The sequence below is a fragment of the Xyrauchen texanus genome, chromosome 23 (genome assembly GCF_025860055.1).
Source record: "Xyrauchen texanus isolate HMW12.3.18 chromosome 23, RBS_HiC_50CHRs, whole genome shotgun sequence".
NCBI classification, from domain to species: domain Eukaryota; kingdom Metazoa; phylum Chordata; class Actinopteri; order Cypriniformes; family Catostomidae; genus Xyrauchen; species Xyrauchen texanus.
Genome location: NC_068298.1, coordinates 27,781,530 through 27,807,656, shown reverse-complemented (window position 1 = coordinate 27,807,656; position 26,127 = coordinate 27,781,530).

Sequence of the window (26,127 nt, the reverse complement as noted above, 5' to 3'; positions counted from 1 at the left end):
GCTGGAGGGACAGGCTCTATCGTGTCTTTGAATAGAAGGGTCACGATCTCTGCATGCAGGGTGTTGGCGTCTTCGCTGTGCACCGAGGTAAAGCGTAAGCTGCCAAAAGGGGGGGGGCTGACTTACTGAATTCTGTAGACGAGTCAGATGTTCTGGCCAACCAGTGCGACGGGTTGGGAAGTGAGAGCCACATGTCCAAGATCCGTGTGAGGGGCACTAAGGGGACATTGGTTTTTGACGTACCGGCGAGGCTTTGCAACGGGGAGGAGCAGGTAGTGTGACATCGGGAGGCAAAAGCGCGTCCCGAGGCGTTGGTGCTGAGAAAAGACTCGAAGCACTTACCTACCTCTGCACACCTGGCAGGGGGTGGGATAGTGACTGAGGAGGAGGTCCCGTGTAGGCGTCCTCTGGAATCACCAGAATCGGCCGGCCGGTGGGGCAGGAGTCGTGTGTTCGAGAGGTCCACATCCGTGGTGCCGGAGGAATGGCATTTGCAGGTCAGGTGACCCAGGGAAAGAGGAAATTGCTCTATTATTAAGAATGTGGGTACCGCAACCCGAAGGGGGTGCAGCAAAGAAAATATCTTTAAATGAAGATTCTTCTCCCAGCCCTCCACCGAGGGATGGAATGTTCTGCTTACCAGCTCCGGAGCAAACGTCTCGTTCCCTGGGTCATCCATCTCAGGAACACTTGGGAGCCTTCCGGGTACTTGAGGACATCCGGGAGAGGGGGGCGCGTGCGCTTCCTGTGGGGCGCTCGATGCGGAGGATGAGAGCTGAGCCCAGGATGATGCGGAGCTGCCTGAAGTTAGAAAGCCGCAGGTGGATGCCCTCGTGAGCAGACGGAGCATGGCCCGCGCTGGTGCATGGGCCATGCAGGGAATTATATGTGAAATAGCCTCCATCTGTTTCTTCACCACTAAGAATTGCTGGGCGAAGTCGTCAACGGTGTCGCCAAATAGACCGAAATGGAAGACGGGGGCGTTGAGGAAGCGTGCTTTGTCTACATTCTGCATCTCGACCAGGTTCAGCCATAGATGAAGATGCCAAGAGGGTGGCCCTGAGGGCGAGGTCGGTCGCAGAGCGCAGTTCCTGCAACATGTCGGGGTCAGGATTACCCAAGTGCAGATCTTTAAGTGCCTTGACCTGGTGATCTTGCAGGAGGGCCATGACATGCAGGGTGGAGGCAGCCTGTCCAGTGGCGCTGTCCAGTCGAGTCGTCCGCATCAGACTCCGGGCGAACTGATCATCTAGCTCGGGGGGGTAAACAGACTGGCCGTGAGGTGAGTCTCTCTCACCTCGAGCCTGGACGGAAGTCAACGAGTGTGCCGGGGGGCGGGTAGTTTGTGGGGATCTACCTTGCGAAACTGAGCCAGCTGCCATCCCCAAATCGCCTCCATCGCCAGCCGGGTCATCCTCAATCGCGTGGGAAGAAGGAGTGACGCGTGGCGTGGCTGGAGTGCCGTTCCTCCTTAAGAAGGAAAGCCGTAACTGCAATGTTGCCATAGTGAGGTTCTCGCAGTGAGAACACAAACCATCCACAAACGCCGCCTCAGTGTGAACGCTGCCCAGACACACGAGGCAGCGCCTTGTCACCGTCAGGAGCGGAGAGAACTCAACCGCATCCAGGAACTACACAGGGGCGGAAGGGCATCTTAATAAAGATGCGTCCTGAAAAGGACATTCAGTGCCAGCTGTGTATTTGCTCTTTTAGAGAAAATGCATATTCTGTCTGGCAATTTCTCATTGGCCTTTTCTCAAGTTCAGAGGTAACCGAGGCCTTCAAAGAAGTCCCCTAGTGACGCTTCACTCGACACAACTTCGAAGTGAGCGACAGACGAGGAATCCATGTCATTTTGAATAACCATTCACAACATATTCTACAAATAACATGTGTAATTCATTAATTTACATGATATATGTTATTTAAATAAAGTGGAAAGTTAAGGCTAACTTTTTTTTTTCAAATATTAAATGAGACAGTACATCATACCTCATGTTTTAACTAATTTTGTTCAAACATCAAGAATCTGAAGTAAACAATCTATCTAAATTAATTTATAATATTTGTAAGCAAATCCCATTTATGCTCACATTCCAGACTTGTATTATTAATTTTAAATGTTATTTTCTCCATGTGGTATATTTTCTCTCCATCACAAAACAAGGTTTTTTTGGATGTATTTTCTATTGTGCAGTTAAATATTAAATTACTTATTGGAATTAAATATTTAGACAGGTTAGTCAATTTAGAGCACTTGTATAGAATTTTACTGTATCAAGCCTTTTTTTTCTCCACAATTTCTCCAACAATCCCCTTTTACTATGCTTTTGTATTTACTTTGAATAACAGGTGATATAAAAAAATCTAATTAGTATCTTCCAAGCTTATTCCCTCAAAACACTGGATTGAGTAGTATGAAATGTATTATATATATATATATATATATATATATATATATATATATATATATATATATATATATATATATATTACTAAATGTATATCTCTTTCAAGTGCACTCTTTAAAATTCCTAAAAATAAAATTCTGCATTAGTTTTTATTGTATGTATCAGTTATATAATTTATTAATGGATGCATTTCCTTCTTTATTTCTTTTACTTTAACTTCTGTTAATACATATCTTCTTACCTGTAAAGAATTTAAAACATTTTGAATTTGGAAGCTCATACATTTTTGCTATGTTTAAAAAGGTATTCATTCCTTTAACAGTTGGTGATATATTTTCTGTCCTCTATCTGCCCAAAACTAACATTTATTATCTAATCTATTTGGCATGAAACCAGGCTCTTTAGCAAATGAACTATATCTGTCTTAATTTTAAAATGTGTCTTTTTTTCTAATCAAATTCTAAAAGTACTATTTATACAAATATTATCTATTGATTTAAATGTGTTTCTTGTTTTGGATAGGAATAGGGATATACTTATAGGTTCCCCCATTTGATACATTTTGATCTTTCTCCGTTTCACTTTGGATTCTCCGTTCATTCAAATTAATGTATGTTGAATTTGGGGAGCTTTACAATAATTTATTAAATATGGGAATTCTAGTCCTCCAAGCCTTTTTGACAACATAAGAGTTTTAAGACTAATTCTAGGTTTCCAATTATCCCATTTATATTTACAAAGTAGTTTATTCCATTGTCTAAAAACACCTTTTAATAAACTAATTGGTAGATTTTGAAAAACAGAAAATAAACTTAGGGAGAATATTCTTCTTTATTGTCTCTATTCGTTTTGTAATGAATAGTAGCCTATATTTATTTAAAATAGTTTTGAATGATATATCAAGTTTTCAGTTCAAATAAATTTAAAAGATTTTATTTTATAAATAAATTTAAGCTTTTAAAATGAATAAGCCTGTGTGTTCTTATTGTGGGCCTGTATGAATACCCTTACACATTGATTTGTATTACACATAATACACACTGTTTTATATATTTTTTTTATCACATTAAAAATTAGTTTGCAGCAGTTCTCTTGAACTCTTGTAGCAGACGCTGTGTCTTTTTGTTGTGCAAATGTCTTTAATTGCTTCAAAATCCCGTGTAAATCATGTGTTTAAAGTCTTCATGATTTCATGCTGAACACTTGAGCAATGTAAATGCATTTTAATTGTTTATATATATATATATATATATATATATATATATATATATATATATATATATATATATATATATATATATATATATATATATAAAACAATGTCTTGTGCACAGTTAAAATTAATTTAAATTCTTATTTTCATACATCAGCTTTCAGCAGAGAGGGAAATCACTCCGTGTATCTCGCGAGAAGTGAATCTCTTTCTCTCACATGATTGGTTGTGCACTGCAAATCTCACTCATTCATGTGCATGAGCGGGTAATCTAATGTTAAAGTCAGGATCGAAGCCTAAGTTGACAGAGAAAGTTGATGAACTGCATCATGGAACCAGTTAAGCCTGATTGGATTGATTTGAATATGTCAACCTGAAACTAATCCTAAAACACTGAGTTCTTCAGCGACCTTCAAGGTACAGGCCTCAAATGGGTGAAAGGACAAGAAAAGACTAGTTCATATATAAATAAATGAAGAACGAATGAAATATAAATAAATAAATGAATAATAGCCTGCACAGTTCACTTAATTCATACTCTATTAAAGAAATAAAACAGAAATCACAATGTTATCAAAGAGTTTAATGAAGCAGTAAATAGAAAAAAGTGAGTTTCTGCTATTATGTTATATCATACCTATGACGGTTAAAAGTTATCATACCATAATTTTTAAACAGTATTAGTATTAAATTTGAGAGGTTACAAAACTGGTAGTGTGCCATTTGGAGAGGAGGGGTAATTTAGAATGTAATAAGAGAGAAAACAACTTTTGGCCACAAGGTCTGTGTAGCATGAACTTTAGATGAAGCTGATCTCCCAATCCAAAACACCAGGGGATAAATTAAAGTCTTCACTACCAGCCCCATACTAACTGGGCTGTCTGTCTGGAGAAGGTCCTAGTCTCATAATTAACACTCTGATTCATAAAGCTCCAGACACACACTCACACAAGCTTCATGTATCAATTCTGAATAAATCAGCATTCATCAAATCATTTAATTTAAAAACAACAGCCTGGTGATGTTCAGGCAAAAGAAGTGCAGTGTTTAGGAAAGCTACTTGGTAAATGATTATGAAATATGATTAAAGGAGATTTTAAATTTCAGAGATTATTTGACATTTCAGTAATGTGCGTTTACAGAGACAGTTTATCTAATGAAATTATATGAGCTGTAGACAGTAATATGGTTTGTAAATTTATTTAAGAGCTAAATAAGAGATCCCTTTGAGATTAGGTAACTCAAAAATAAAAATTATGTCATCTTCATGTCATTAAAAATCCAGACTTGCTTTCATGGGAAACAAAAGTTGAAATTTAGAAGAATATACTTGCCAATCTTTTCCATATAATGAAAGTGAATGAGGACTAGGGGTATTCATGCATCAACATTATATAAAAAAAAACACCATAAATGTAGGCCCACTCCATTTTCTTTGTCAGGCAACTTAGAAGAGTTTCAGAGTAACTTAATAATATAATATAAATAGAATATAAAATTATTTTATATTACAGTAAGTACTAATATATAAACAATGTTTTTATCTCTTTATGTTTCATCAGGCCAACAAATTTTGTATTATTATTATTATTTAAACTCCCCCATTAACATTTCCATTTTCCTCGTTCCCTTGCCAACCCCCTGCCTCTCTTATTTATTCCATAGCTGGTGAGTGCCAACTTTTTCCCCTTTCTTCCTCACTGCTTTTTTCTTGTTATAATTTGATTGTGTGAAATGACCATGAAAAAACTATTACAACTGGTACTTAGCTGTGACGAACACAAACAGGTGGCGGGGCTTGTTTACAGAAGGCCTGATGGTAATGGCTTTTTCCTGAGCTGTTAAAAAGGGAGCACACACAGCTAGTGGTCGAAGGGACATTTCAAAGAGCACCAAGTAGGCATTCAGAGCACTCCACTGCATGCTCACCCAGACAAACACACACAAACAAATACACACAAGTGGCAGGAAGAGATACGGTTGCAAATGTCTATATAAAGATTATCTCTCCATTTGATTTTGTGTTGGTGACTAGTCTTCTGATGATGAAATTTATACAGAGAGGATTGTGTACATATCAGTTCTGTCCCAAAATTGTCAATAGATAAATATGTCATGAAAATACAGAATGTTATTTTTTAAAAGAGACCCCCTCCCCCAATAATTTTAAGAATGAATTATACATTAAATCAGTTGATCAGAAAAAATACTAATCTGTCAAGTTTTGTAAACTTAATTTTAAACTAATTTAAATAAATCTACTGTATGGCTGTAAAAGCCAGACTTAATGGGGCCATGAAAAGCACAATGCCCCCTATCCTGTCCTCTGCCTTGAACTTTATTTTTCTCCCCATCCTTGTCTCCTCCATTCCATTTGTACTACTGGGGTCAAGACTTTCCTTACCTCAAATATTTCTCTCCACATTTCGCTGTTTTGAACTTTATCCAGCACCATGCAATACAACTTCATCAAAGCGGTGTGGGGCCTAATGTGTCATCCTGCTGATCAAAAACATACAGTTCCATTTTCACCCCTAGCTACTGAAGAGGGAGAAAAAAATCTTCAAAGGACAGTCAGCTTTTTTCTAAGGCACACGTAAGATGGTTTGTGATGCTGTCAATTTATCTAATAAATGTGCTGTGGGAATGGAAAGAAGATATAGGATGAGAAGAAAGGAAGTGAGGAGGTGAATAAAACAGAGAGATGAATGCACGCTTTGGTGTGAAAAAAGGTCATATTCATTAGGTCACTTATTAAGATAAACAGTGCTTAATGACACCTGCTTTAGTTGGCCTTGGCGCTTAATAACATACCTGTAACAATGACTTGGGTTGAATGGGATCCATGTGCGGTTTATTTAACAAAGCAAGTTCAGAGTACAGACAAGCATGGGTCGAATAACCAGGGCAATCAACAATTTTAGAGGCAGAGCAGTAACATTGTGAAACAGGCAGAGGATTGGGGTAGGCTGCAAACAGCAATAAAAATAGTCCACAATGGTAGGCTGGCAGCAAACATTCGTAAAGAGGTAATCCAAGGCAGAGTCACACACGGGCACCCACATGTAGCAGGGGCAAACAATAAGTGAACAAACACACAGGGCTTAAATAGTGTGATGTGGAACAGGTGCACAGTAATAAGTCCAGGTATGCTGTCACTTGGGAAATGTAGTCCAATGTTAATACTCAGGCGAGGGAGACCTCCGGTGGCTGATTGAGGAATCTTCACCGGCGTTCGTGACAAAGTTACCTTTTCTCATAGATTTGGTGGCAAAAACGTTAGGTTGGACGGGCATTCTGCAGGAGGCGGGTCTTGTGCGTGGGTCTGGGGAATTCCAGACATGACGTCCCACTGGACTGGAGCTAGAATCAGCGTGGATGAAATTATGGGTTCTGGAGTGGGATTCTGAGGAGTGGATCATATTGACGGGATAGTGAGTTGGCTTTGATGTTCTTTGATCCTGGAAGATAAGTGATTGAAAAGTTAAATCGCGTGAAAAACAGTGCCCATCTGACCTGTCTGTGGTTTAGTCTTTTGGCTGAGCGCAGGTGTTCGAGGTTGTGATGATCCGTTAGTACCAGAAATGGATGTCTGGCCCCCTCCAGCCAGTGTCGCCATTCTTCAAATGGTGCTTTCATAGCTAACAGTTCACGATATCCCACATCATAATTCTGTTCATCAGATGAAAGTTTACGAGAGTAGTAAGCAGATGGGAAAAGTTTAGGAGGATTACCTTGGCGTTGAGAGAGGATAGCGTCAATACCGGTGTTTGAGGCATCTACTTCTACCACAAAAGGTGCTTTGGGATCAGGATGATGCAGAATTGGAGCGATTCTTAATTTAATTGAAGGCTTGAATGGCATCAGTATACCAGCGAAGCTTGGTGTCCCTTTACCATGGCAGTGAGTGGAGCGACAGTGCTGAAGTTTCTGATAAATCTACTGTAAAATTTTGCAAATCCTAAGAATCATTGGAGTTCCTTTACTGTAGTGGGTTGAGGCCAGTTTAGAATGGCCCGTACCTTGCCCTCATCCATAGACACACCTTCTGGACTGATGATATAACCTAGGAATGAGTTTGAAGCTTGGTGGAATTCACATTTTTCCACTTTGGCATACAGTTCGGGCCCTCACAGCCAGACTGTGTAACAGCTTCTTCCCCCAAGCCATCAGACTCCTAAATACTCAGAGACTGGTTTGACACACACACACACACACACACACACACACACACACACACACACACACACACACACACACACACACACACACACACACACACACACACACACACACACACACACACACACACACACACACGTGTCCTGAGTGCACTTTAATTACTGTCACTTTATAACTGTCTGCTACCTCAATAACTGCTACGTGCATAGAACACTATCTCGTATGTTATGTTTACGGTTTTAGAAACTGTCATCTTTTTGCACTACTGTGTACTCGTCGGCGCTGCACTGTCTGTCACTGTGTCTATTGTCCTGTTCATTGTCAGAAATTTCTTGTACTGTCCTGTACTTTTTGCACATGTTTGCATGTGCACTTTATATAGGTATATATATATATATATATATATATATATATATATATATATATATATATATATATATATATAGGTATTTTATTTAGTTGTGTAGTCTCATGTGGTTCTGTGTTTGTACTATGTTGTTTTTATGTAGCACCATGGTCCTGGAGTCTCGTTTCACTGTGTACTATACTAACTGTATATGGTTGAAGCGACAATAAAAACCACTTGACTTGACTTGACTTGACTTGAGTTAGTGTTCCATGAGATGCTTCAAAACTGCCCGGACCTGCTTGATGTGTTCCTCCAGGGTGTCTCAATAAATCAATATATCATCAATATATACAATTAAGCACTGGTTTAACATGTCTCTGAATACATCATTTATGAAGGATTGTAACACAGATGGACTACTGGACAGGCCGAACAGCAAAATTAGATATTCGTAGTGCCCGCTGCTGGTTCCATTCATCCCTCTCTCGAATGCGAATGAGGTTATAATCGCATCATAGATCGAGCTTGGTGTAAAACTTAGCAGATCTCAGTTGTTCCAATGCTGTGGGGACCAGGAGTAATGGATATCTGAATTTGACTGTCATGTCATTTAGACCATGATGATCAATACATGGACGAAGGCCCCCATCCTTCTAAACCACAAAGAAGAAGCCTGATGCTGCCAGTAAAGTGGATGGATGAATGAAACCCTTGGCCAGTTCTTCTTCAATGTACAGTTTCATTGCTTTAGCCTCAGGTTCTTAATGGGGAAAGATTCTGCCTCTAGGTGGTGAGGCATCAGGTAACAGATCAATGGTGCAAGACTTCAGTTTTACTAAAGACTTCAATCAGATCAGCATACTCAGAAGGTACATGTGGTGGTTCTCACAGGCATAGAGGTGATTGGCTTTAGACAATTGGACGAGTAGCTGGGGTCCTGTCACATGATCTGCTTCTCGCGCCATGAAATTTGTGGGTTATGGTCCTGCAGCTAGGGTAAACCAATAATGACTGTGTTGTGAGGAGAGTGGATGATGAAGAGGCGAGTAGTTTCAGTGTGTAAAACTCCAAAATGAAGAATAAGATCAGTAGTGGTATATAGTACCTGACCGGTCCCCAGAGGGCACCCATCTAGTGCTGCCTGGTGGTGTAGTGGTCCAAGCACATAACTGGTAATCTGGTAATCAGAAGGACACTGGTTCGAGCCCCACAGCCACCACCATTGTGTCCTTGAGCAAGGCACTTAACTCCAGGTTGCTCCAGGGGGATTGTCCCTGTAATAAGGGCTCTGTAAGTCGCTTTGGATAAAAGCGTCTGCCAAATGCATAAATCTAAATGTAAAGGAGAGTTGCAAGGAATTAATGATATCTTATGATGTCAGGTTAAGTCTTCATCAATAAAGTTGCCCGCTGCCCCTGAATCTAACAATGCTTTGTTGGCTATTGCATCATATAGAAATGTTAATTTTACTGGCACTTCAAAACAAGCAGTAGTTTGGATGGAGGAAATCAATAAACTCACACTGCGACTGTGTGTTTGAGAGGGCCGTGTTGGGCAGTCAGCTCTCAAATGTCCTGCTTGGCCACAATATAGACAGGGTGATTACTGATGTGGCTTTCACGCTCCTCTGTGGAGAGATGAGTTAGACAGACTTGCGTGGGTTCAGCGTCATCACTGGGTTGATTAATTTGACTGAGAGGGCTGGTAAATCGATTAGGTCTTCTGGAGCGAATGAGATTGTCAATGCGAATAGTGAGGTCAATGAATTGGTCCAGGGTTCTGCCTTCATCAAGGCAGGCCAGCTCTGATTGCACATCTGTGTTTAATCCTTGATGAAACAGCAGTTTAAATGTGTCTTCTACCCAAACAGTTTGTGCTTCAGGAATGCGAAAAGACAGAGTGAATTCATTTGCGGTATTTCTTCCCTGACAAAGCGCAAGTAGTTGTTCCCCAGCACTTCCTCCTCCCTCAGAAAGTTTGAAAACCTCTCTTAGTCGCTGAATAAAATCAATGAAAGTGGTGAGGTTTAACCCTCGATTGGCACAGACAGATGTTGCCCACTCTAGCACCATTCCATGAGCAGTGAACACACAAGAGATCTTACTATCATCAGTCGGGTATAACGAAGGTTGTTGAGCAAGGAACATAGGGCATTGCACAAGAAAGCCCTTACAGTTGTTTGGGGTGCCATCAAATTTTCCTGGAAAGGCTAAACGTGGATTAGCAGTTACTGTGCTGTGAGGCATTATGGTAGGTACCTGACTGGCTTGAGGCACTGGTGAAAGGGATTCGTGTGCTGACCAATGGAGACTCAAATTACAGATTTCAGCAACTCCTTTGTTACCTCCTCCGTTAACGTGGTGAGTTGACATAGTTGTTGTTGGTGAGACGGCAGTAGGTTTGCTTGGGCAGAGAGTTCGTTGGACAGATGCATGAGGACCGCTTGATTGGTAGTTGTCGAAGTCTTCTGTAACAATGACTCAGGTTGAGTGGGATCCATGTGCAGTTTATTTAACACAGCAAGTTCAGAGTACAGACAAGCATGGGTCGAATAGCCAAGGCAATTTACAATATCAGAGTCAGAGCAGTAATGTGGTGAAACAAGAGGATAAGGGCAGGCAGCAAACAGCAATATAAATAGTCCAGGCAAACGGTAGGCAGGCAGCAAACATTCGTAAAGAGGTAATCCTAGGCAGAGTCAAACACGTGTGGAACAACACAGGAAATTATAATGCTCAGAAATGTAGCCGGGCAAACAAGACTTATCAATGAGTGAACAAACACTCTGATGTGGAACAGCTGTGCAGTAATCAGTCCAGGTATGCAGGCACTTGGGAAATGTACCAAGGCGAGGGAGACCTCCAGTGGCCGATTGAGGAATCTTCACCAGCGTTTGTGACAGAACCATTTAATTTATTACATCACTGTCTGCTCATCTCCCCTAGGGGTGCACTAACCTCAGAATGAGATCTCGAAAGAGACAGAAAGAATAGAAGTTCTGTATTTCAGTGAGTGATCAAAAGATACCCTAAGAAGAAGCATCAGTCAGTTAAAATTAAGAACATTAATTGCATGGTATCAAAGCCATTCTTTCTTCCTTTTTCCCCACTCCTAGTTTCCATTTTTCCCATTCACTCACTTCTAAATCTTAGTCTATCAGGGAATGCTAATCAGACTCATGAGCATAAAGAAAGGAGTTAATCACTATGTGCAGACAGTATTTTAGATTCTCATCACAGGAACATGCACGCTAGAATTGGCTTGATATTTCCTTCAACCTAGCTCAGAAAGACCCAGAAAAGAATCAAAATTCTGACAACCAGGACTGTCAAAAATTTTCAGACAGATGAATCCAATCCTTAAAATGTAGCTGCAAGTAGCAATGACAGGGCCAAGCACTAACATGGTAACCATTGCACAACACTAAGCACATGACATACAGAGCAAGCACACTCCACATTACAAGTGACCCCAGGACAGATTTGAACCTACAAATTTCTGTTTCCAACAGTTCAGTAAAAGATCCACTGGACCACAGATTCACAACATAGAGCAACACAGCCAACCGTAGCAGTCATCATAATCAACATTGTTTTCATTTAACTTTTCAATGTGAAAACCATTCAGTAAGCACAATACAGAAAATTCTTCAGAATTACAGAATTGTCTAATGCATGACTTGAGAGGTGGGGATCAAACCCACAACCCTTGGAACTGTAGTTAAGAACCTTACATACTCTACCACTCAGTCGACATAGCTTAGCCATAGCAAATAGCCAATTTTAGAATCAGCAAACAGGAATCCTCAGGACATGATGTTGGGTCATAATTTTTGATCCATAGGTGGCACTGTCACCAAACTTGTCATGGACATCATTGTCTAAGATGGCGACCACTATAATGATTGGAGTTTAAATGTAAGGGGGTCCAGTTGAATCATCAGGAGGGGAGTAATCAGAGAAAAATCTAATTTTGTTTCTGGGACAAACAGATAAGCATAAAGAAAAGAGAATATTCGAAATAGTGGTGGCGCTTAAGAGTGTGTCCTAGATAACCCAAATTTTGTCTGGGTGTTATTCATGCCCACCCCTATTAGTGTGCTAAATATAATAATTTTCCTATAAAGCGTTAATAGGACTGCCATAGACGCCTATTGGGAAAGAAGAAGAATATATATAGCTGCTATATATAGCGCAAGCAGGAATAATCAGGGCCATGCCCTGATGCCAGTCACCAAGCACAATGCAAAGAGCTCCGGCGCAACAGAGGCACAACGTTTAAACCAGCTGAGACAGGGATTGAATCAGGGTTCACTGAGTATTTTGCACTGAAGCACAGAGCTCTAACCAGTGTGCCACATAATGGACAAATCAGACTGACATCAAAGAAACATTCTAGGTAGAGTGTACTCAATAACTTTTGCTGAGAAAATGTTGTTACAACTTATCTTGTTTTTTAAGTTGAATCAGGATTTACACAATAAGTATGCTGTGCATTACAGTAAGCACAACATGAAGACTTTTTAAAACTGCACTTTCTTGGACTCAAACTAACAACCTTTTGAGACAGATTCCAATGCACTAGCCTCAAGGCTATTGGCTATTTAGTTGACATAGCTTAAAAGTGCCAAAGAGATATTCCAAGCTAAGAGAATAATGTTTTGAGTGGGAAAGCAATCTCTCTGCCATTTTCTGAAGACTTAGAATAAGGATGCAATGATACATACCATTTTTGTTTAAATTGACAAACATTTTGACCACTATGTGGCGCTGTCTCCAAATGGATCAGGTACCCTTAGGACATGATTTTGAAGATGCATACCATCCATCCATCCATCCATCGTCAACCGCTTATCCTGTGTACAGGGTCGCGGGGGGCTGGAGCCTATCCCAGCTAACATTGGGCGAAAGGCGGGGGACACCCTGGACAGGTCGCCAGTCCATCGCAGGGCCACACATAGACAGACATACACTCACACTCACCTCCACATCCACATCCACATCCACATCCACACCCACACCTAGGGCAACTTTTTTGGAGACACCAATTAACCTAGCCTGCATGTCTTTTGGATGGTGGGAGGAAGCCGGAGTACCCGGAGAGAACCCACGCAGACACGGGGAGAACATGCAAACTCCAGATGCATACCAATTATAAAAAAAATTGTTCATAAGGTACATTACTTTATTAAAAAAAATCTAAATAGCAGAAAGCCGAAATGGCTGGTGCTAAAGAGACATACCAAGGTGAGAGTCTGCAGGTTTTAAATAAAGATAATAATAAAATAAGTACATTTTGAAATTTCTCTCTGCCATTTTCAGAAGACTTAGAATAAGAAATCAATCATACGGTAGTGGCTGCATTGATTATCCTTTTTATCTTCCATAAAAAAAAATTCACAAAAATCGAAACTTTAATTGAAGTAAAACAATTGAAAGATGGGAAATATCTCATTATTAAAGAAATATATTTCTTCAAAACACATTCACCAAAATTATTGGCACCCTTAGAAATTCTTATGAGTAAAATATATCTGAAGTATAGTCCCATTCATATGTAAAAAAAAAAACTTGTGCACCTGCGTGATTAAGAACATGAAATTGTTCAGCCATGAATTCCTGTTTCACAGAGTTATAAATATGAGGTAACACACAGGTCAAATTCCCTTAACCATCAATCACAGTGGGTTAGACTAAAGAATATAGTTCTGATGTGCGGCAAAAGGTTGTTGAGCTTCACAAAATAGGAAGTGGCTATAAGAAAGTAGCCAAAGCAATGAAAATACCCATTTCCATCATCAGGGCTATAATTAAGAATTTCCAATCAACTAAAGATGTTAAGAATCGGCCTTGAAAAAGACATGTGTATATATTGTCTCCACGCACAGTGAGGAAGATGGTTCAAGTGGCCAAAGAATTCCCAAGGATCACAGCTGGAGAATTGCAGATATTCTCATCCAGCAAAAAACTCAAGTGTCTTCAGTTTGCCAGACACTACTGGAACTTCAAATGCGACTGGGTTCTATGGTCAGATGAAACAAAAAAATTGCTTTTTGGCAGCAAACACCAGAGATGGGTTTGGCGTACACAGAGATGAAGTACCTAAATACCCGTGATTAAATGTTGAATGTTGTGGTGCTGTTTTTCTGCTAGAGGTCCTGGACATCTTGTTCAGATAGATGGCATTATGGACTCTATCAAATACCAACAGATAGAAAATCAAAACCTGATTGCCTCTGTCAGAAAGCTTACAATTGGCCTGGGTTGGATCTTCCAGCAGGACAATGATCCAAAACAAGCATAAAAATCAACAAAAAAATTATCACTGACGAGGAGAGTCCACCTACATAGACATCTGAATCTGAAGGATCTGTAGAGATTCTGTATGGACAAATGGTCTCAGATCCCTTGTCAGGTGGTCTCCAACCTCATTAGGCATTATAAGAGAAGACTCAGAGCTGTTATCTTTGCAAAGGGAGGTTGCAAAAAGAATTGAATAAAAGGGTGCCAATAATTATGGCCAATGTATTTTGGAGAAAATATATATTTAATAATGAGATATTTCCCCTGTTTCAATTGTTTTACTTCAATTAAAGGTTTGATTTTTGTTAATTTTTTGAATGAAAAATGAAAAGGCTAAACAATGCAAAAAAAAAATCAGCCTTCTTTACGCATATTTACCAAGGGTGCCAATAATTTTGGCCACAACTGTACATAAAAAAAAACATTTAATTGAGCACTGTGTGTGTGTCTATATATATATATATATATATATATATATATATATATATATATATATATATATATATATATATATACATATATATACACATACACACACACACACACACACACACAGCCTCATCAGCCACTGTTTTTGTTTTCTATTTTTCAACACCAGTCAGAATAAATCCCCACAAAGATATTTTTGTATCTTGTGCTGTTTCTTTACAACTCACCATCTACATATTAAATGCAAATAACAATATACATTTGGTGAATAAGCTCATTAACTTATTTTAAAATGTATTTTGTTGATGTCAAATGTGGTACTCGACAAACTACAGTATTTTAATGCAAATTCATCTGTTGCTCAGTCACTTACTTAGCAAATTGGGCAGACAACAAGATGGACAGGTTACATGAAATGCTCTCATCCTCAAAAACCTTGAAAACAAAACTGTGCAAGGTAAAGGAAAAAAGGACTCTGAGAACATTAAATAGGTGTTCACTCGCAATCAGGAAAAACTCAAGAATTTGCATGAAAACAACAAAATTCTAGAGACTGTGCATTTAGAAACCAATAATAAACCATTAAATACATTTATTTCTTGTTTCAAAACCAAAAATGCTCACACAGAATTATGAACAACATCCTTTTTTCTGCTTGGAGCTACAACAATACCATACGCTGCTGCAATTTGCAGTAATTCTGCCTTTCAACAACATAGTAAGAATTCCCAAGAAGGTTTCTTAAGGAATTCCACTACATCAAACTTAATAGCCATGTAAGTAAAATAACGAAGGACAGACCCAGGAGAAAAAAAAAAACTCTCAAGACCTTTATTTCAATATGTCCTCAAAACAATTATGGGGGTAGCGAGCCACTGGCCATCTCAATTGAATCCTACCTGAAACTCACACCCAAGCAATGATAGAACTAACTGGACAGAAACAGCATTGTTTTGGGGGTGGAGGTGTCGTGGTACGAGTAACGGCAGCCGGTGGAGTTTCTGCTGCCCCCCCTAGCTGTTGGAGTTTTTGGTGCCCCCCTAGGGTAAGATGGTGCCTCGGTAAGGAGTAGGTAAACCATACAGACTGTGTAATATATGTATGGGAGCGACAGTACCGGTTAGTAATACTACATGGAAGACAAATAATACCAAGAAATTGACCCTGTATTCAGATGGTCCCTTACCACATCCTTCACAGTTTTAGCAATAAATGCTTTATGAGTTATTAATAATAAAATGTGTATATCCTTTCTTAAACGCTGAGAACTTTTCTGACCCATAACTTGTAAAAAAAATACTTTCTTCGATTATTTATCTTCTTTATCTTATTTCTACAGTATGTTGGTTTATATGTTGTTTTTTTCTTCACCTGTACTTTTCATTATGACTCAGTGATTGTATTCATACATTGTTGGATCTGTGTAATTTTGTACATCTTATTGAATATTTGTATTGAACCATCTGTTTTTCAATAAAAAAAATCAGTTTTAGCACAATACGTGGACTTTTCAGAGAGTCCCTTACCACACCCTCCACAGTATTAGCATGTTTCAGCACAATGTGTGGACTTTTCAGATGAACCCTTACCCACTGTAAAAAAAAAAAAAAAATCTAATTTTCAATCTGGAAAGATTTTGCCATGACGCCATCTGACAAGTTTACTGGATAAATCGCGTCCCGAATTGATTCGATATGGAATGCATCATTTCATATTTAAATAAGGGACGATTCCGTATGAGCGAAGTGTGGATGCAGAAAATTGAGAATTTATCGGGAGAAATTATATATCGGGAGTACAGCGGGTAAAGGGGTGGAAAATCGTGAGTGTTAGAATCATTACTAGAAAGGATTAATTTGAAGTGAAATGGGTGCTGCAGAAAATTAGCGACTTTGTGGCATGGTATATTTACAACTGCCAGCATTAATCACCAATAATATGTAAGAGCTGTTTAATGGAATTAGTTTAGGAAACTTGACAGCATTTGTCCACCATTGTTTATTTGTTTATTTTTAGGATCCCATTAGCTGAAAGTCATCAGCTAGTCTTCCTGGGTTCCATTCTAAAAAATTACATTACAACAACAACAACACATTTAATCATCACGGTAAACAATATATACATTTTATATATGTACATACATACACAAACACACACTCATACCTACATACAGCTAAAATCCATTATATGAAGGATAAATGACAAATGATAACATTCTCCACCATTACATATATAATTCAACAGGCACGTTGTGTCTGCTAACAATTTATATATGGGAATTTTTGCTCAAGAATTGAATTATGATTAATTCAGGGAATATTGAAAGAATGAAGGTGCACGTCTGATTACTCGGTTTATATGACACATCTATTAACTCTTTAGAGTAATACTAGTCTTATGGCCATTGAAAAAAATATCACAAAAATGTTATAATATAGTTTGAGCAAAGAGATTAGAATTTTAAGAATCAATTAATGAGATTATTTATCAAAAAATGTAAATCCTCATTGAATACAAACAAGGCTTTATTTCTAATCTACAATATGAAAACTAAACTAACAAACATAGACAAACATACAAACAGGTTGGTGTATGAAGGTGATTGGAAATGATCTATAACAGAGAAAATTGAAAGGAGTCTATAGACCTTGCCCTAAACCCTCGAAACTTCATTTATTATACCTAATTTTGCAGTCGGGTTACAAGAAGTATTTAATTAAACACCAGCACAAACAAGTCTGGAGTTGTGCTTGGATTATGTTGTATTTTTTTAAGTTGCTTTGGTTCTTTGGCTGAGTCTGTAGAAAGTTCTTGTTGTTCCGTTGATGTTTTGGACCTCTTTTAAGATCGTGGGTGCTGGATAGTTTGGCGCTGGAATGATCAGGCGGAGCTTTGAACCGAGGTCTCCCGCAAGGGAGTTGTAGCGCAGAGAAGAGAACTCTTTTCGAGGAGGGGTTTGGCTGGTCTTTTTAACCTTTTCTGTCTGGTCACACCCTGAAGAGGGTTCTAAGCCAATCAGAGATTAATTTTCAGATGCCATGTGATCATCTCTCTATCCCTTCTTCTGAAGGGGATTAATGAGTCTTTGTTCATAAGGTTTGTCTGTTTTCCCACTCAAAAGTGAACATACTTTTATCTTGACAGGTATATAATAAAATCGGTGCAAGAGACATGACATCTGTTAGCATCAACATTCTCTACATAAACAGGCAAGCATTTACATATGAAACATGACATACTTCACTACACTAACATTTGTATATACATTGTATGATTGAGCATCATGTATGCAGAAGGTCAGAATAATGCATTCTACGATTCTAACCATAGTCAGGCATCATGTGATGCATCGTAGAATATTAGAATTAGGTTATGTACTGGGCAAAGTGTAGAATGATGATACAATGGAGTCTTTTTATAGTATTATACTTCATAATATACTATGTATATGCATTGTAAATAACCCAAGAAAAGTTGTTTTGTGCCTTTGGAGATGAGAAAAACTAGTTTTGGTCTGGCTAAAGAGAATTTTCAAAAGTTTAGATCCAGTGAGAGTCTATTCAATCTGTCTGTCTTGGATGAGTTTCAGCCTGTGAGGATTATACTGACCATCACCTCTGCCCTTTAGGGGTGAGGGTCTCCTTGCGGAGATGGCCAAGATGGCTATATCAGTCATGTGATGACCATTAACATGAGGTTTGTCTAGTCTTACAACAGGAAATGGAAGAGGGTGTAAAAGGCAGCTTTGTGCTATCCTGGCTTCTAAATGCTTAGATTAATTTTCCAGAATTATAGCCATCTTGGTTTAATTCTGTCTTAATTCTTCTTAATTTCTTTCTGCCTGGCTAGTCAGATCCTACAGTGCGGTTCTCCTTACACCCAGTAGAATGTGCACTTGTGCATCTTAATTGTTTGGAGAGATCATGAGCTGTCACACGAAGTTGCTGATCTTAGAAATCACAGCAAAAAAAAAGGTTATTTTCATTGATATTTTGATACATTGATATCAAGTCAGAAACTAAGAAAGAAAAGACAAAGAAAGCGCAAATATATGGTGCGCTATTTCACCCATATGCAGCTGAAATTTAATCTAAGGACAAAACCAACATTTCAAGCAGAATTGTATATTATTTTAGTGGATTACCTGTATTAACTTGAGCTACAGATGTTAGTGATTCTCTCAAGTGTCCCTGCATTATTTCAGACACATTGAAGAAGATCTGTGATGTATTCATGCTTGTGCATGTATCCGCTTTTTGAAATTTTCTGATCGGATGCTTTTTTTTCCATAACCGGCAAAGTTTAAACTCTTGTTTTAGCACAGCAGTTGATTGACAAATGAGAGGTGGTACAACACAGCTGCCAGGAGACATTTAGGATGATTAGTGATTACACATCAAATGCAATGTGGTCATATGTGTTTTTGACCACATTCCTATATGGGTTTTTTTGTGTGATCCGATCACAAAACATGTTTGCACTGACTGTATTGGATCCTCAAAAACGCATCCCCTCAGCAGACCCGAAAGGGGGTGCTATATCGCGAAAAAAGTTTATGCTTAACATTTTAAAGTCTCTGTATAGATAATGGCACAAGGGGTATCACTGGAAAGCTTAGAATCTGACATTTTCAGAGATAACCATCACTTCTGCATCTATGTTAATTAAAATAACAAAATATGGCCTCAAACCATTTGCGTTAAAAAAAATAGTGCCCCCCCCCAGATGTAATGGGGTAGAAATATTTACATTAAAAGTGCATCACATAGCACATAAATGGACAAGGCATATATCAAATGAAAGCTCTCACTATCAGAAATGTGACTTTATTTTCAAGAAAGAGATTTTCAAGAGAATCAATAGTGAAATATGATTTCTGTAATTCATTAAATGCAAACGTCTCTTTTAGGCTCCAATAACTGCTGATGTATGCCCCAAATACCTAAACACTATATATCTGCTTTTACCATAGAAAGTTCTTTAAATATTAGCCATTGTTTACATGTGAGCTTGCTTGGTTGAATAATCTAATGTTATATCTTAGTTGTCCAGAACAAAATATGCCATCCAGAAGGAAAAGCATGCTAAAAAAATCATCAGAAAATATGTTAGTGACTACTGATGATAAAACATTTTTTATCATCGCAAAGGGGAGGATCTCTGCGTTCAAATGACTTCTAGAAAGAGCTTCTAGTCCACTCAGAGGCTAAGATATTCAATACAATAACAAGGGTGGTGCTTGAACTGAAAATGAGACTAAATGTCTATGGAGGAGCACATATTTACTAAATAGACTTTTCGAGACTTTTTTTATGTTAATCATGAGATTATAAACGCATCCAAATACTATTTATGTATAATTGAAGTCGTTTTTATTTAGGTGGTTCTCTGAAATATGAGACCAATTTTTTGCAATTAACCCGTTTAATCCCACCGGTCACAATTGTGACCGTGTCTTTTTTCTTATTTCTGGAAGCTCTAAAAGTGTTGTTTTTGGCTCTGGGCAAGAAATTCAACTTTTAAATGAAAAAATAGATAGTCTTGATTAAAATGTATCAATTTCATGTGGCTAGTGCAAAAGGTCACATGACCAGATCAGTTTACTTCCTGCTTGCACATCTAGAAGAAGATGTCTTCCTCAGACTATTACAAAAGAAGTAACTAAAATACCTTAATTAACAAACAGAACTATCATATTTTGTACATATATTCTTAAAAGGGTCTACTACTAATATATTTTGAGAACTATACTCCTGCATATATATTTTGCTCGTAAGAGGTGTAAATTTGTTAATGGTCACAATTGTGACCGGTAGTATAACACAGTGTTTCAATTGAAATCACAGGTTTTAGCTGTTAATCCTAGTTATCATTTGTTTATTTTTACACCGTTTAAAATTATCAGATGTGTTGGACCTCCTAGGCGTACGTGACACCCCAAGTGTTGTGTGCAGCATCACCGTCATTCCTACACTTGAAAAAGAGGCAATTGAAAGTGACTGTGATAGTGATGGCTCATATTGGGAGTACCAGGGTGAAACGGCCCATTTACCAGGTAGACTACTGAAGGCGATGCAGAGGTGAACTATCTGGAGGATGAGACAGATGTTCATGAGTTCATAAGAACCAATTGGTGTGCCCCACCTAAACCTCCACCCCCCCACCTCCCGCTGCAGCAGTCGGTGTTGAAGCAAACGCGCCCCCACTGCCATATCTTGGCGAGTCTCCCACCGTGACCAGCCAGAAAAGGAGATGCCCTGAGGAAAATGAGACCCCGCAACACCAAAAAAACAGAAAACATCTCTTCAAAATATGATAAACAGGGACAGAGTTTCTAAAAGATCAAAACGACCTGCCACGTCCAAGATTACAGCTTTCGTGACCTATGGCCCGACTGCAGAAGAGTGCATAAAGCAAACTAGACCCGATCCAGTCGATTTGTTCCTGTTGATGTACCCTCCTACTCTGAGGGAGCTCAATGTTGAGATGTCAAATATCTATTCAATGCAAACCAAAGGGAAGACACTTGACCTGAACATGGATAAGTTGCTGACTTTCTATGGGGTTCTTCTCACATCTGGCTACAGTTCTGTGCCACGGCAGCACATGTATTGTTCATATGACCCTGATGTCTACAATGAAGCCATCTCAAATGCAATGAGGAATCGCTTTGATGAGATAATGGCCTCAATCCAAAAAGTTACTATTATTTTATGTTCTAAATATGTAAAGGTCTAATTGAAGAATTTGTATGAATTCTGACTATGCTGTTTCCCACTGGTCACTATTGTGACCGAGTATAAAACCTATTATTTCACTAACTTAACCAACATAAAATAAAAAAAGGCATAACGTTTGTTTGTCAGGGAGGTCTAAGGAGTAAAATACATGTACTCAAATTGCAAGAAAAAATTTGGGATTAAACGGGTTAATCCACAGTATATGTAAATGGTGAGCTTTTGTATTGGAGTGTGAAAAATTGCAGGCAGCAGCCCAAAAATGCACCAGAGTTTACCAGGTGTAATCGGGGTGAAAATTATATTTTCTTAAAATGTGTGCTGAAAGTGCCATTTTGTGTTTAAATCGAAATGCATCATTGATTTGTTTAATTATTTTTATTTAGTTAATCAAAATGTCACAAATTTCACACGTCAAAATACTTTATTCATGATTATTATCAAATAAAAGTGAAGAGTGTTCAAATGTATTGATTTAATAGAGTTTCATGTAACACTTTTTAAGTGGTTTATAAAGGGATTCATTATTGACTAATAACTCATCTACAAATGCATTATTAATCATTAAAGTGCAGTTATAACAACATGAATAGAAAGGGTGAATTTAATGCAGTGCTTGCCAAATATTGAGCCAATTTTAACTTACATGAAGGTACTTATATGTACAATATATTTTTTCCCAAAGAAATTAGAAGCAAGGTTTCTATGTTGAGTGTTGATGTTAATGAATGTCTGTTATAAAGTTTATTTGCTTTTTATGCTAAAGTTCAGAATGGTTTAATGTTCATCAGACTATATTACATGATATATGTTCATTTATTAATTGAATAATATGTATAATAAATTATGTAATATTAACGTATTAAAATCACTCATTAAGAAATGAAGTGCAGGAGTTGGAAACGTTTTTAATAAGTGTTTCTTAACTGTCCAATTTACATATACAACTGTTACTAATGTTGGAAAAGTAAGTAATTAATAAATGGCTCACATGTTGCAACTTTACATTAAGGTGCACTTTTATAGCTTACTAACATTCATAACTCATTAATAAATAGCTTACAGGTGTTTACATTAAAGTACCATTTTAGAGCTTGCTAACATTCATAACTCATTAATAAATGGCTCACAGGTGTTCACTTAACATAAAGGTGCACTTTCATAGCTTATTAATGTTGGTACCTCAATAATTGGTTCACTTGGGTCAACTTTATGGTACATTTTCATAGGTTGATAATGTGGATAATAAATGGTTTATGAAAAGGAACATCTCGGGTTACTTAAGTGTAACACTTGTTCCCTGAAAAAAGCGGAATGAGATGCTGTGCTGAAAAGTGCTTTGGGAACAGCTTTAGGTGTGATCAGCTGTGAATATATGTGCAACACGTCAATGAACATTGACCGTAATTTATAGCCTCTGCCGGTGTAATCATTGGATTCACCTGCGGCAGGGCTATAAATAGATGCATCACAGGCGCGTCGTCAGGTATTTTGTCTGAAGAGCAGTCCTGGAGCATCCCAGTGCAGCAATGAAGCACAGCATCTCGTTCCGCTTTTTTCAGGGAACAAGGGTTACACTTAAGTAACCCGAGACGTTCCCTTTTCAAAAAGCTACACTTCGGATGCTGCGCTGAAAAGCACATTGGGAATGAGAATACCAACGCTGCCACACTGTGGCTGTCCGGACACCCTACGGTTGTGTAGTGTGCTCACAAGAGCGTGAGAGGTCTCAGACATGAGCTTGAGATGTCGACTCAAGGACATAAGAGCCCCGTATAGCAGGAACATCCAAATTATAAAACTGATGAATGTGTGTGGAGAGGACCAACCTGCCGCATCACAAAATTGCTACAGAGGGAGACCTCTAGCCAAGGCTTTAGGGGAGGCAAGCCCTCTGGTAGAGTGAGCCCTGATACCTACTGGCGAAGCTTAACCACGCGCCTCATAGGCCAGGGCAGGAGCGTCCCTCACCCAATGCGACATAGTCTGCTTGGTGGCGGCCGCCCCCCTATTGCGGCCCCCATGGCAAATAATTGCTGGACAAATTGCTGGGGGGGGCTGGGTGACTCAGAGAGAAGTATGGCAGACATTGTGCTGTTTGTTGAGGTGAAGAGGTCCACTTCTGCCCTGTAAAATCTCACCGAGATTTGTTCCAAGTAGAGGGAGCTTTAGCACACACAGTCAGGTCCATACATATTGGGACATCAACACAGTTCTAATCTTTTTGGCTCAACAACATCTGTGTGAACTCTGGAACTTTTATCTGCTCCTTGTAAATGGGATAATGAGGGAATATAACACACCTGGCCATGGAACAGCTGAGCAGCCAATTGTCCCATTAATTTTGGTCCCTGAAAAAGTGGGAGGCACATATACAAACTGTTGTAATTCCTACACCGTTCACCTGATTTGGATGTAAATACCCTCATATTAAAGCTGAAAGTCTGCAGTTAAAGAACATCTTGTTCGTTTAATTTCAAATCCATTGTGGTGGTGTATAGAGCCAAAAAGATTAGAATTGTGTCGATTTCCCAATATTTATGGACCTGACTGTAAAATGGTCTCGATAACCTCAGGAGAAAGCCCTGTGTCCCTCAGTTGGTACCCCTCAGGGACCAAACATGAAGGTTCCACAATTCGGGCCTGGGATGAAATATTGTCCCCTGTGCCTGAGACAGAATGTCCCTCCTGTCTGGAATCGCCCAAGGCGAGCCGTCGAGGAGAGATATTATCTCCGAGAGCCATACCCTGTTCAGCCAGCGTGGCGTTATTAATAAGACGCAAGACCTTTGCTAGCGAACTCTGGCCAAGACTCCCGGGAGCAGAGAAACCGGGGGGGAATGCATACAGGCACATTCTGGGCCATGTACGTATGTCCCATCGCATCCAGACCCCTCAGAGAGAAGTAGAGGGGACATTGCACTCTCTGTTAGGAGGCGAAGAGGTCCACTTCTGCTCTTGTGAAATCTCAACCAGATTTGTTTCACTACCTCAGGGTAGAGTTTCCACTTCCCCATCTGTATTTTCTGTCTGGACAGTAAATCTGCTCCCACTCAGGCATCCAGGGATACAAGCTGCTCTGATTAACAGGAGCTTGCCCTGGGCCCAAAGGAGAATCTGCCATGCCAGTCTGTTCAGCTATTGTGAATGTAGACCTCCTTGATGGTTTATGTAAGAAACTACCGCTGTGTTGTCCACACGCTCCAAGACATGGCAGCCTCTGGAGGAAGTATTTCAGGGCCAGATCACAGAATGATCTGAAGACAAAAAATCTGACGATGCGCCTGTGACACATCTATTTATAGCCCTGCCGCTGGTGCATCCAATGATTACACCGGCATAGGCTATAAATTACGGTCAATGTTCATTGACGTGTTGCACACATATTCAAAGCTGGTCACACCAAAAGCTGTTCCCAAAGCGCTTTTCAGTGCAGCATCAGAAGTATAGCTTTTTGAAAAGGGAACTCATGATTAAGCAACATGGGTGTACATTTTGCATTAATTTAAAATTATTAAGAAATTGTACCTGCAAATTTTATATTAAATACATTTAGTATTAGGATGTAAGTTTAAGAATTATTATGTTAATATGCTAACATATTAAGTTAATTTTTATTTACTGTACATACACTGGCAACCAAATGTTTGGAATAATTTTGCACTTAGGTGAATAAAAGTACCAATTTCTTTCCGTAAGTGGCATTCAACTGATTATAATGTATAGTAAGGACATTACTAACGTGAAAAATTACTATTACAATTTGAAAAAAACTTACTCCATGTGCAGCAATGACAACTTTGCAGAACCTTGGAATTCTAGCTGTCAGATTGTCCAGATACTCAGTTAACATTTTACCTCATGCTCCCTGTAGCACTTGCCATAGATGTGGCTGTCTTGTTGGGCACTTGTCACTCACCTTACAGTCTAGCTGATCCCACAAAAGCTCAATGGGTTTAAGATCCACAACATTTTTTTGCAATTATCTGTTGTCCAATATCTGTGTTTCTTTGCCCACTCTAACCTTTCCTTTTTGTTTTTTTTTTTTTGTTTCAAAAGGGGCTTTTTCTTTGCAATTGTTCCCATAAGGCCTGCACCACTGGGTCTTGTCTTTACTGTTGTACATTAAACTGGTGTTCAATGAATTCAATGAAGCTGTCAGCTGAGGACATGTGAGATGCCTATTATTCAAACTAGATATGTTCTTATCCTGTACATCTGGGCCTTTCACATCTCTTTCTGTCTATGTTAGAGCCAGTTGTCCTTTGTCTTTGAAGACTGTAGTGTAAACCTTTGTATGAAATCTTCAGTTCATTAGCAATTTCAAGCATTGTATAGCCTTCATTCCTCAAAACAATGACTGACTGATGAGTTTCTAGAGAAAGCTGTTTCTTTTTTTGCCATTATGACCCAAAGTTTTACTTCAGACATGCCACTCTATTGCATACTATGGTAACTCAAAAACAAACACAAAGACAATGTTAAGCTTAATTTAACGAACCAT